This window comes from Electrophorus electricus, chromosome 16 (assembly GCF_013358815.1).
Source record: "Electrophorus electricus isolate fEleEle1 chromosome 16, fEleEle1.pri, whole genome shotgun sequence".
NCBI classification, from domain to species: Eukaryota; Metazoa; Chordata; class Actinopteri; order Gymnotiformes; family Gymnotidae; genus Electrophorus; species Electrophorus electricus.
This window is the reverse complement of record NC_049550.1, coordinates 14112893-14125439: the sequence shown is the minus strand read 5'-3', so window position 1 is coordinate 14125439 and position 12547 is coordinate 14112893. Positions and strand designations below refer to the sequence as shown.

Here is a 12547-nt window from a genome sequence, read left to right as displayed (position 1 = left end):
CCACTCCAAAACTGCTGGCTGAAAGAATGAGACAACAATATGAGAGGAAGAATGAGAAAGTGAGAGACTAAGCATGAAAGTAAGCAAGAAAGAACGACAGAGGGGGAGTGATGCTGTCCTGGTTGGCCCAACCCTAGTGTCTGTCTCCATGGTTTCCCTGTCTCGCATCCTGGTTTCATTTTCCCTAGTCCTGTTCCAGTCCCTGTTTTGGTTTTCCGTGTTTCATTAGTTTTCACCTGTTTCTTGTTTCCCTCGTTTGTCCTTGTTATCCTGTGGATTTACACCCTGTGTTTCCCGTTTCCCATGGTTCTTTGCTGGCCATTGTCCTAGCCTATGTCGTTTGTACCACGCCTGCTTCATTTTTGACCCTGCTTCCATTGGTTCTCACAGCCCGTGTTCTCTGTTTGTGATTAGCCTGTTTTCCGCTGTGTTTCTTTCAGTTTTCTTGTTTTGTAGTTTTGTGTTTTGTGTGTTTCGTCATGTTTCCTGGACCTGTTCATGTTGACTCTTTGACCCTGGACCAAGATTCTGGATTTGCTCATAATAAATCTTGGCGCTGGCGTCCACCTCATGTTGCACCAAGTTACAGATGAAAAAAGAGGAGAGAGAGAGAGAGAGAGGAGAGAGGAGAGAAGAGAGAGAGAGAGAGAGAGAGAGAGAGAGAGAGGACAGGGGAACCAAGATAGTGAGTGAATTTTAAGTGAGTGAGATTTGCTTTTCAAGGGCTCAAACATTTGGCCATAAACTCATCTTCCTCTAATCCGAAACACAGTAATGAAGTTAAGATGCCTTTGGACTGCCACAGGCATCTTTCAAACTCGGCAAGCAAGAATTTCTCATCTGCTGTTTGCAATAGCAGCCAAGGGAGCCAAATATTTATTGCATAGCTGATACCCAGACGGACATGTCAGGTTGCCAGGCGCTGAGCTAACACTCCCAGTGCGTTGACGAGCATCTTCCAGTACCCGTGCATTTGAAATGTTTGTCAGTTATAATTAGGAGTTTGTTTGTTTGTTTGTTTTTTAATGGTCAGGGTGACTTTTAGTGATTATGAGAATGTATTACATTCAGTCCTGGAAATCCTCCAAAGATATTCTGGTATGTTCTACGAGTTGTTCTCATTAAGAGTCAGGATAATGAATCATTCTTATGCAATCTGTGTACAATATCTCCCCTGTGAAATACCCATTCTTTCTGTCTTTCAGAATAAATTTCAGTCTTACCCCAGGGCCCTTCGGCAGGCTCCACGTGAGCATACCAGAGTAAAGCTCATCCTTGGCTAGAGAACTCAAAAGCAGCACTAAAGGTAGCTGTGCAGCCGCTAATACCTACAGGGCTCTCATTCTCAATGGATGCCAGAAGACATGCTACCCAGGCAAATCAGCTCGGAGGAAGAAACCACAGAATGCCATTTCTGCTCAGGATACTGCTCTTAATTACATAGTGGGGGGGCTTTAGAATGGCTCCACAGCATAGAGTGAAAGGGTACTGAAAACTGATGGGAAACAAACGAGAGGTAATTAAGAGAAATTCGATTAAGTGTAAGCTAAATAAAGTCTGCAGAGCGGGCGCACAGCATTCTGGAGAGTCCTCACACCTGCCTCTCTCCACTCAGTCAGCTGGCCCATCTTAGATGCAGTGACCATTGCCAGAATATACACGCTTACCACTGGCCACAGTAATCACTGGACACGCTTACCACTGGCCACAGTAATCACTGGACACGCTTACCACTGGCCACAGTAAATCACTGGACACGCTTACCACTGGCCACAGTAATCACTGGACAACGCATAAAGCACTGGCCACAGTAATCACTGACACGCTTACCACTGGCCACAGTAATCACTGGACACGCTTACCACTGGCCCAGTAATCACTGGACACGCTAAGCACTGGCCACAGTAATCACTGGACACGCTTACCTACTGGCCACAGTAATCACTGGACACGCTTACCACTGGCCACAAGTAATCACTGGACATGCTAAGCACTGGCCACAGTAATCACTGGACATGCTACGTGTTGGACATGCTAAGCACTGGCCACAGTAATCATTGGACATGCTACATGTTGGACATGCTAAGCACTGGCCACAGTAATCACTGGACATGCTACCGTGTTGGACATGCTAAGCACTGGCCACAGTAATCATTGGACAGTGTTACGTGTTGGACATGCTAAGCACTGGCCACAGTAATCATTGGACATGCTACGTGTTGGACATGCTAAGCACTGGCCACAGTAATCATTGGACTGCTACGTGTTGGACATGCTAAGCACTGGCCACAGTAATCATTGGACATGTTACGTGTTGGACTGCTAAGCACTGGCCACAGTAATCATTGGACATGCTATGTGTTGGACATGCTAAGCACTGGCCACAGTAATCATGGACATGTTAACTTCTTGATATTGCTAACTGCTACACATGTTAACAGTTGGATGTGCTAATTACTCTACATGCTAACCACTGGACATGTGCATATCTCCACAGCCTCCATAAACTATTGACCTATTTTATTCTCTGTTGTGGTTGTCTGATTTTGTTTTCATTATAAGCCACTACTTCATCATGTTTTATTACGCCTTACTCTTGAGTAGCCTTAGCAAGTTGTATTGTCAGTCACACTGATAAAAGCATTGTTCAAGCAAATGAAAAAATAAAAGGCAGAAATGGAGGGTTGATATTTAGAGTTAGCGTTTAAACCTTGAGGAAAGGTGAAAATCTCAGGAAGTCAAAAATCCTGCTTGTTTTTGCTCTGACCGTCTGGGTCTAATTACCTCAGTGCAGCAGTTGAATGAATCTGTGAAATCGGTGATGATAGGAAACCTTCAACCTGAGCGTTCATCACCTCCTCTTATCTTTAGCTTAACAACAGCCTGAGCCAACTCCAGCCTGGCAAAGACACGCCTGCCCTTCATCAAATGCAGGAACAATGAGAGAGCTGCAGAGGGAGACGTGGGAGGAGCTATGGGTCTGACATGAAGCAGGAGAGGTGGGGGGCAGAAGTGGGAGGGGCAGAGGTGGGAGGGGCAGAGGTGGGAGGAGCAGAGGTGGGGGCAGAGGTGGGAGGGGTAGAGGTGGGAGGGGCAGAAGTGGGAGGGGTAGAAGGGGGAGGAACAGAGGTGGGGGGAGAGGTGGGAGGAGCAGAGGTGGGAGGAGCAGAGGTGGGTGGGGCAGAGGTGGGAGGGGCAGAAGTGGGAGGGGCAGAGTGGGAGAGCCGAGGTGGGAGGAGGCAGAGGTGGGAGGAGCAGAGGTGGGAGGGGCAGAGGTGGGAGGATATCCTGTTTTGGATGTTTTATGCAATACCACACATCATTCTGATCTTAGGGATGAAAGGCACATGTAACAAATAGTTTATGACTTTACACAGAACACGTCAGCCGCTGCATATATCCCAGTCTGATCAAACTTGTTATTCTGGTGTGAGACAAGCTGACATCTGCACTGCCCAAAGTCAAATTATTCAGTGTATTTGAATAATGACTTTATTTTCATGCGTCCTCCTTTGTCTTTCCTCCTCTCCCTTCGCTCTCCCATTCATCCCCTGTCATCAGAACGCTGCGCATGTGGGCTATGCTTGACTCGTTGGAATTCAAATGAATGTTGAGATACTGCAGTAATACAGTAATAGCCACATCTCAGGTGTTATAGCATTACTACTAAACAGGCATAGGATCTCTCTATCATAGAACAGACACTACATGTCAAGACACCGAACCTGTGTGCGTGTGTGTGCGTGCGTGTGCGTGTGTGCGCGTGTGGTGCGTGTGTGTGCGTGCGTGTGCGTGCGTGTGCGTGTGCGTGTGCGCGTGCGTGTGTGTGCGCGTGCGTGGTGTGTGCGTGTGTGCGTGCGTGTGTGTGCGCGTGTGTGCGCGTGTGTGTGTGTGTGTGTGTGTGTGTGTGTGTGTGTGTGTGTGTGTGTGTGTGGCTACCGAGTGGTGCAACAGAAAAGCCTTCACTATGTCACCGAGAGTGGTTTGAACCCTGATGATGTCACATCTGTGGGTGAGAGGCACGGCATTCCTCTGTCAATCACAGTGACACTAGCCAATCATCAGATCACTTTTATGTCTGTTCCAACAGTGCAAGCTATGAATATAACAGCTGCGAACCCCAGTGATGTGCCGGGCAGTCCTCAACACCCACTGCAGGGCTTCCCCCGAGAATGGTGTGCGTACCGCACCAGTGGTACACCAGCCAGTGAGAATGTTCTCCACAGTGCGGGAAGTAAAGTGTCCTGAGGATGTCCGGGTTCATACCAATGTGGTGTGAACCCTGAGGAACCTGAGGCTGCTGACCCTCTCTACCAGCGGCCCGATGATCGATGGTGATGGGGTGTGCACTTTCTCTCCTGCTTCCTGAAGTTCACTGTCAGCTCCTTGGTCTTGTTGACATTTAGATGAAGGTTGTTCCCCTGGCACCAGTGTGTCAGGAAGATGACCTCTTGGCTCTAGGCTCATTATTGACGGAGATTAGGCCCGCGATCATTGTGTAGAAGATTCATCTAACCGCAGCGAGTTCACCTGTTCTGTGTGTGTTCAGCTGCTCTGAGATAGTGATATGAAGGGGCGATTCGAATGGATATTGACAACATTAGAGAGAGACACTGGTGAGACAGAGTGAGAGAGAGACACTTGTGAGACAGCGTGAGAGAGAGAGACTGGTGAGACAGCGTGAGAGAGAGAGACAGGATGGAGGAAGATCTGAGAGTATTGGGAATAATAGCAGAGGCTGTAATAAAAAGAGTAAAATGAAAAATGAGAGAGGCACATAGAGAAAGAGAGGGGGATAAAAATGAAAGGAATAAAAAAGAGTGAATGTGTGTGTGTGAGAGAGATAGATAGATAGATAGATAATCATATGTGCCAAAAAGGGAGAATCTATTTTTGTTAATTAAAATTAATTAAACCATTTCAATTGAAGAAATGCAAGAAGGTTCAAAGGTTAAGGGTGGTTAAATTCAGCCTTTAATGAGGTACTTCACACACACACACACGAAGACAGAGAGAGAGAGAGAGAGAGAGAGAGAGAGAGAGAGAGAGAGAGAGAGAACGGTTTAAATTAAAATATAAAGTAAAAAATAAAGTAATCTGGTGAAAATATGTGAAACCTCTCTGCTACTGTAATGAGTTAGTGAGCATGCTCTGAATAACCCAATCAGACTAATCTGAACAGTGACTCCGGTTCAATTACATTAATATCTGTCTTTAATGCAGCAGACTGAAACTAAAAAAGACCTCGACACAGACACCCTGAAACACACAGCCTTGTCCACTCTCCAACACACAGCGAGAGAGAGAGAGAGTATATGTGATTAGATGGACAGTCAGGGCAGAGTTCATGGCCATTAAAATCAGAAGCCGAGTTCATGACAGTCACAATCACAGTCAGACAGAGACCTGCAGGAGTAACTGGTAATAAATAAGCGGGTGAGTAATATTACAGTATTCAGTACTTCACATACATATGAAACATTGCAAATAGCCTGCTGGTTACGTTTGTATATGATAAGTTACACTGAATATACACGCACATTCATTCATTGTCTCTCATACAGAAAAACACACACCAAGAACACCAAATTATCACAATCCCCCCTCCCTGTTGTAGTTCCCATACGTTCACCAGACGTCTGCTTCACCACACCTCTGCTTCACCAGACATCTGCTTCACCACACCTCTGCTTCACCAGACATCTGCTTCACCACACATCTGCTTCACCACACGTCTGCTTCACCACACCTCTGCTTCACCAGACATCTGCTTCACCACACCTCTGCTTCACCAGACATCTGCTTCACCACACCTCTGCTTCACCAGACATCTGCTTCACCACACGTCTGCTTCACCACACCTCTGCTTCACCAGACCTCATCTTTTAACAAAATGATATTGGAATGATATTGAATGGAATGGAACCAGGGTTTGACTGACTAGTTATTGATAATAACATTGTGCGTAAGACATGCAGAATCTCAGACTGATTCAGTGAAAATGAGTCCTGGGCCAAATAACTGAGGTGAAATCAGTTCCAGATAATCCAGAGGGACATGGCTACAGCAGCTGAGCAATTCAGTTACTAAGCGATGAGCGAGGATTTACTGAAGTGCTCAAAAATGTGGATTTGCATCACATTAAACCCCTTTAAAGATGTCTAATGAGCAAATGCTGTTGAAAGGCACAACATACATAAAAAAGGAAAGAGATTGTGTGGGCAGAAGGTTTTAAGACCGTGTGTGTGCAGTAAACAAAGCGGAACTTAAGAAAAATGTTGTTTATTTTTGTTTTAAAGACAGAAGTCATGTTTAAAATGATCATTTTAAAAGGAAATTAATAAATTATATCTTCATCTTCATCTAGACACATACGCACACGCGCGCGCACACACACACACACACACACACACACACACAAAGGCTTTTTTGTTTATATCTTAGAGTTTAATAGAAATAGATCTCTCTCTCTCTCTCTCTCTCTCTCTCTCTCTCTCTCTCTCTCTCTCTCATCTTGTTCTTTTCTGTTAGATGTCTGTGCAAATTAGTCTGAATGGGTTGTCCAGTGTGTTCGGTAACTCTTCACAGCAGCAGAGAGTGCGTTAGTTATTCACCCAGTTACTTAATGTGTGTGTGTTTGCATGTGTGTGTGAAGTACCTTATCTAACACTTTACTTTTCATTACCAACCCTCAAACATTTTATTGAACTACTCAGTTCTTCGACTGAAAGTGTTTCAAATCCATTCTCATTAGTTTCAAGCCCTTTCTCTCTCTAAGATTCACAGGATCTTGAATCACAGCATCTCTTCATCTCAGCACATCTTTCACTTTTTTCTTTTTTCAGTGTTATTCGTTTTCCTGTTAATCTTTCTATCCTTCAAGACATCATAGAGAGGAGATGAGGAGCGAGGGATGAAAGAGAAAAGAGGAGCTTCAGTGATGGTGTAGTAGTGGAGGGAAGAGACCTGCTCAAGAAGATGATGGACTACAGTGAGGAAGCAAAATCTCCACGGCAACCAGCAGCGCGCAGGGCTCAGTTCTGAAGAATGTCTTGCATCCTGGCTGCAGTGCAGGAGAGGAAAGAACAGTCAAGTTTCAAGTTTGGTTTATTTGTCACGTACATCGTCATACACGGTATAACTCGCAGTGAAATGGTTGAGAGTGCTCTGTCCAAACTGAGGAAAAAAACAGGTACATAAGGAAATATATATATACAAAAAATATAAATAACAATGTATGTACAATATATGTATAATATGTATATATACACAATGTACAATGTATATGTATGTACACAATGTACAATTCCAGTTTACAAATTTACAGATTTACAGTCACATGGTGGTGGTGGTCCCCACAGTTTATCAGTTTCCCTGATTCAGGGCCCGAATGGCCTGTGGGAAGAAGCTCCTCTTCAGTCTCTCTGTCTTGGTTTTCAGGGAGCGAAAGCGCTTCCCTGACCTCAACAGAGAAAAAAGCCTATTGTTGGGATGGGTGGGGTCCTTCACAATCCTCCTGGCCTTGGTCTGGCACCGCATGTAATGGATGGTCTGTAGGTCAGAAAGTTCCGTATGAGTGATGTGCTCTGCTGAACGCACCACCCTTTGGAGTGCTTGTCTGTCCTGCTTGGTGCTGTTCCCAAACCAGACTGTGATGTTCCCCGTGAGGATGCTCTCGATAGTGCAGGTGTAGAAGTTCCGCAGTACTTTGGAGGGCAGTCTGAAGTCTCTTTGGCGTCTGAGGTGGTAAAGACGCTGACGAGCCTTCTTTGCCAGGAAGTTGATGTGGCAGGACCAGGACAGGTCCTGTGAGATGTGAACACCAAGGTATCTGAAACTGTCTACTCTCTCCACCGTGGTTCCGTTGATCCTCACAGGTTGGTAGTGCCGCTCCTGCTTCTTGCTGCAGTCCACAATCAGCTCCTTTGTCTTGCTGACGTTTAGGGGGAGATTATTTCCCTGGCACCAGTTTTCCAGGTGTTTAATCTCCTCCAGGTAGGCCCTCTCATCATTGTCCGAGATCAGCCCCACTCTCCACACTCTGCACAGTCCACACAACCTCCACATATTGTTATTACCCACACCCACTGGATATTGCCTGTACCTCAGGACCTCAGGTCCTGTTTTAGGGCTGCCCTAGCTATCGCCTGTGCCACAGTATCACAAACAGGGGTCCTGTTTTAGGACTGCGCTAGCTCTCGCCTGCGCCACAGTTTCACAAACAGGGGTCCTGTTTTAGGGCTGCCCTAGCTATCGCCTGCGCCACAGTATCACAGACAGGGGTCCTGTTTTAGGGCTGCCCTAGCTATCGCCTGCGCCACAGTTTCACAAACAGGGGTCCTGTTTTAGGGCTGCCCTAGCTATCGCCTGTGCCACAGTATCACAAACAGGGGTCCTGTTTTAGGACTGCCTTGTACACTCATATAGCGAAAGAGGTGAAGCACATTTTCTCAAGAAATTTTAAGGGCGTGTGTGTGTTTGTGCATCAGAGTGTGTAGCCCACAGCAGTTATAACCAGAATAGACAGGAGGTGAATGAAGTTAGTGAAGCAGAGAGAGAGAGAGAGAGAACGGTGGAGAGAGATAAGTGAGAGAAAGATTGAGAGAGGGAGAGAGAATGTGGAAAAGAGAGAGGGATTAAAGGAGAAACATTTTGAGGAATAAAGAGGAAATATACTCCAACAATCTTCAGCACTGGGGAAGTCAACCAGGGACACTGAAGTTTGCTTGTTCACTCCACCCACCTGTGTGATGAATCTGTCATCTTGCAAAGGCCTTGTGAATGTGCTTGGATAAAGCTCACTCTAAACGGCCTCCATATTACGATGTGTGTGACTGGATGGAAACACGGTATGTGTTAATTCTAAAGTGACCTTGGGTTCCTTGAAAGGCACTATATGAATATAACTTCATTCATTCATTCATTATGAGAGGCAGTTTAGGGTGAAATAGGGGAAACGCTTGTGCGCACACAAACTATTTGTGCATTCACATGAAACACACACGCATAAAAAGCACAGGCGCATGCACACATACTGCTTACATATAGGTTAACTTAAACTTGCACATACACACAACTTCCATAACTTACATCGATAACTTATATCAAAATTTCTGTGTGCAATGAAGTAATTTCTTTGTAACAGGAAGGCAGATATTTAACATGTATACAGCACACTCAAGAAAATAAGATGTAGAGGTGTTTGTTTAATTGTAATTGTTTAATTGCAAATGAGCTATATGTCCTTATGGTATAAGAACTCCTGATGAGTTATGGAAATTTGAAAATTAAAGATTGCACGTTATTGATCGCACAACGTTATGCGGTATGGTATGTGCTACGTGATCGTAGTAAATATTTAGAACAAATGTCATTGATATTGGGAGTATATTCTTTAAAAATGATGATGAGATATACGTTCTGAATATTTACTCACATACTTCAGCCGGTTAGAGAATACTGAGAGGTTAACATGTAGCCTAACGGTATGACATAGCCATGTCACTGCCGGCAGGTCTACAGGCTACACAGTGTATAATCTCATCATTTCTGATTCAGTTAACGCTGGAACGTTTGAATGTATACTATACGAGCATACCTCTCGGGAGTGCATTGGCAAAATTCTCATTAATGAAGTGATTTGTAGTGTCAAACAATACATAGATCAACTCCAAAAAGTGAAGCGATTCCGTGCCAGTTAAATCCCAGATCATAACACTGATTGATATTTCAAATCTTCAAACAGTCAGAACTGGATGCTGACATAACGGTTTGTTTTTCTTGTTTGGAGACCTCTCTTCACCTTATACTGCTGACCATGCTGTATAGATGTGAAATGTCTGCTTTCCAGTTACAATGAAATTACTTCCAGGCGCACTGAAAACTGTTCTACACACACGTCGCTGCGCACATACACACAAGCATAGTTACAGTCTGTGTTTACACACGAGTGAATGAATGTACAAGTGCATGTATATGCAAGTGTGCAGTAAGTTAAACGCAAATGTACGTCGTAGGCCATGTATGTGAACATTTTCCATATGTATGCGCAAGAGTTTCCTGTATAAGTTGCTAGTAGTGTGTGTGTGCCTGTTTCACTGATTTCCCCCTAAACTGCCTCCCACACTAAAGGCCTCTCACACACTCTCACTCATTGTCTCACAATGTGAGATGTGGGGGAGGGGCGGGGAGATGTGGGGGAGGGGTGGGGAGATGTGGGGGAGATGTGGGGGAGGGGCGGGGAGATGTGGGGGAGATGTGGGGGAGGGGCGGGGAGATGTGGGGGAGATGTGGGGGAGGGGCGGGGAGATGTGGGGGAGATGTGGGGGAGATGTGGAGGAGGTTGGCAATAATTCAATCATGTTGTATGAGCAGAGCAATTGATCTTGACGGGGGATATTTAGAAAGCGCCAGAGAGAAACGAGTGAACAGAGGGAGAGAGATACAGAGAGGGCGAAGGACTGAACCTGCATGTTTGCTGTATGTGTATGTGTAGTTTTACAATTCCATTAACCAAATAGACACACATCTATGGATTGTAGAGAGCAACAATATTGTGGAATATGTCAATGAGCACTGATCCTGCACCCGTGTCGAGTAACTGAATCTCTAGTATTTATTGTCTGCATTGTTATTGCACTTATCGTTGTCTGTTATAGGGATTATACGTGTTTTGCACTTCTAAGCATCATCCTTGATTTCTGTATTTCTACTTCTACTTCACTGGTATCTTGAACTCTAACCTACAATAGTAGCTAGGATGTATTCCATGAGTGGATGACAAAATTTGTAAATCGTTCTGAATAAGAGCATTTGCCAAATGCCGTAGATGTAAATTTAACAGTGTGTAGCTGTGTCTAGATTCTATATGTAATCATTCAGTCATTTAATTTCGAATAGTTATTCATAAAAAAAGAATACTCCAGCATTTTGAACCTAATCTACATCAGCATTTGAATTTACATCACAAGCTAATCCAGCACTTTTTGCATCATATATATTCTGGTTTTGGGCTGGATTGGATTTTCTCCCTAATGTAGTCATATCCACTTCAACACATCAGGTAAGTCACCCCTGTTACATGACAGTTGCCAATCAGGGAGGGACAGAGCGGTCACGTGCTTCCTCCAGGGCACATTCAGCCAATCACCACATCTTTTCAAGATGCAGCTCGTGCCGTGTCGGTGGGCGGAGTATCACGTTTGGAGTGTCACACGTGATTGGCCAGTGTCACTGTAATTGACAAGGGAGAGAACAGCCTATTTGCTGGCCACAGAAGGCCACGGCATCATCGGGAATCCAACTCACAATTATCAATCCAACGTAACGTTTTGAACCTAATCTCAATCTTCGTCAGCGTTTTGAACCACACTGTAATCTCATCGAGCATTCCGAGCCTTAATATCAATCTACTTTCCATAACTGCCATTGGGCGTCCATCATAAACGTGTTTGAAATCAACAGTTTTTCTGTACTTGAAAATGCTTTGAATGCTCCATTGATCTATGATGAACAACCGTACCCTATTGGTGTAATAGATTAGATTGAAAATGTTACCCACTCAGGTTGCCCCGTCCCAGGTCAGATCCTTAATATGAGTTGATTCCCAGAGCAGCTCCAACTCACCTGGACTCTTCATTATTCATTATTCCCGAGCATGCCCAGTTTCTGTTTACTCTCCTGGGTTTCCATCTCTGCTCCATTTCTTGACTACACCTGCCACACGACCCTCCTGGATCTCCTGGACTGCAGACAATGATCTGGATGACGTTCGCCCTGCCCCTGGGCTGGCTTGGTGTTCAGTGTTCTGGGTTTGGTGTTTAATGATCTGGGTTTAATGATCTAGCAGCCTGCTCTGTGAGATAATTAAATAATTAATCCGTCACACAGTTGGAACCTCTGCTTCCGGAGTGTTGACCATCATTGCAAGAAAACAGTGGCATATTCTTTTAACCTCTTTTTTTGTTATGTTTGTGATAAGACCACAATGGCAGCTGTGTTTTGAAACTTTAATTTTAGACATACAAAAACGGTATGGTTATGCCAATAAAGCTGTCTTTTCAAATCTGAACTTAAGACACACAGAAAAGAGAAAAAAATGACAAAATAGTGTCATACACCTTTTTATTTAGAATCAAAATATATATATTTACATAGCAAATGTGTTTCATCAAGACAAGTTGTCTAATGAGTACAATACAGGCACATAAGCAGATGAGACGTTCTCCGGAACATTATCTCCCTCCTAAAGGCCTGGCCTTTATTTACAAGGTCCACTCCGCCAAACTTTTAAAGAATTTCTTATTTTCTTATTTTGGTAGCTCTAATTGTACTTTACTTTTGGCCAATACTTGACAGTAAAGGTTCTGATGTTATAATGTTAGCATGCTTAGTAGCATCTGTGTATATTTTTTGGTATACCGTCAGAATGGTAAGGAGAACAATGAGAGTTTGAGACTTCGGTGAACAATTCCTATCACCCCATGCATGTAAGTATGAGGGTAGGATACAGAACCTTCGAGTAATTTAGAACCATATATGGACTCTG

General features: G+C 44.4%; 1 protein-coding gene across 3 annotated transcripts in view; it reads right to left on the bottom strand.

The window, feature by feature from the left end:
- Positions 1–12106: 12106 nt before the first annotated feature.
- The window catches only part of LOC113592161 (somatostatin receptor type 5), a 12058-nt gene continuing 11617 nt past the window's right edge, over positions 12107–12547 (bottom strand). For all 3 annotated transcript variants that reach the window (XM_027032925.2, XM_027032924.2, XM_027032926.2), the window contains exon 3: positions 12107–12547. This exon is cut by the window's right edge and continues 1467 nt beyond it. The gene's annotated coding sequence lies outside the window, so the exon portion shown is untranslated.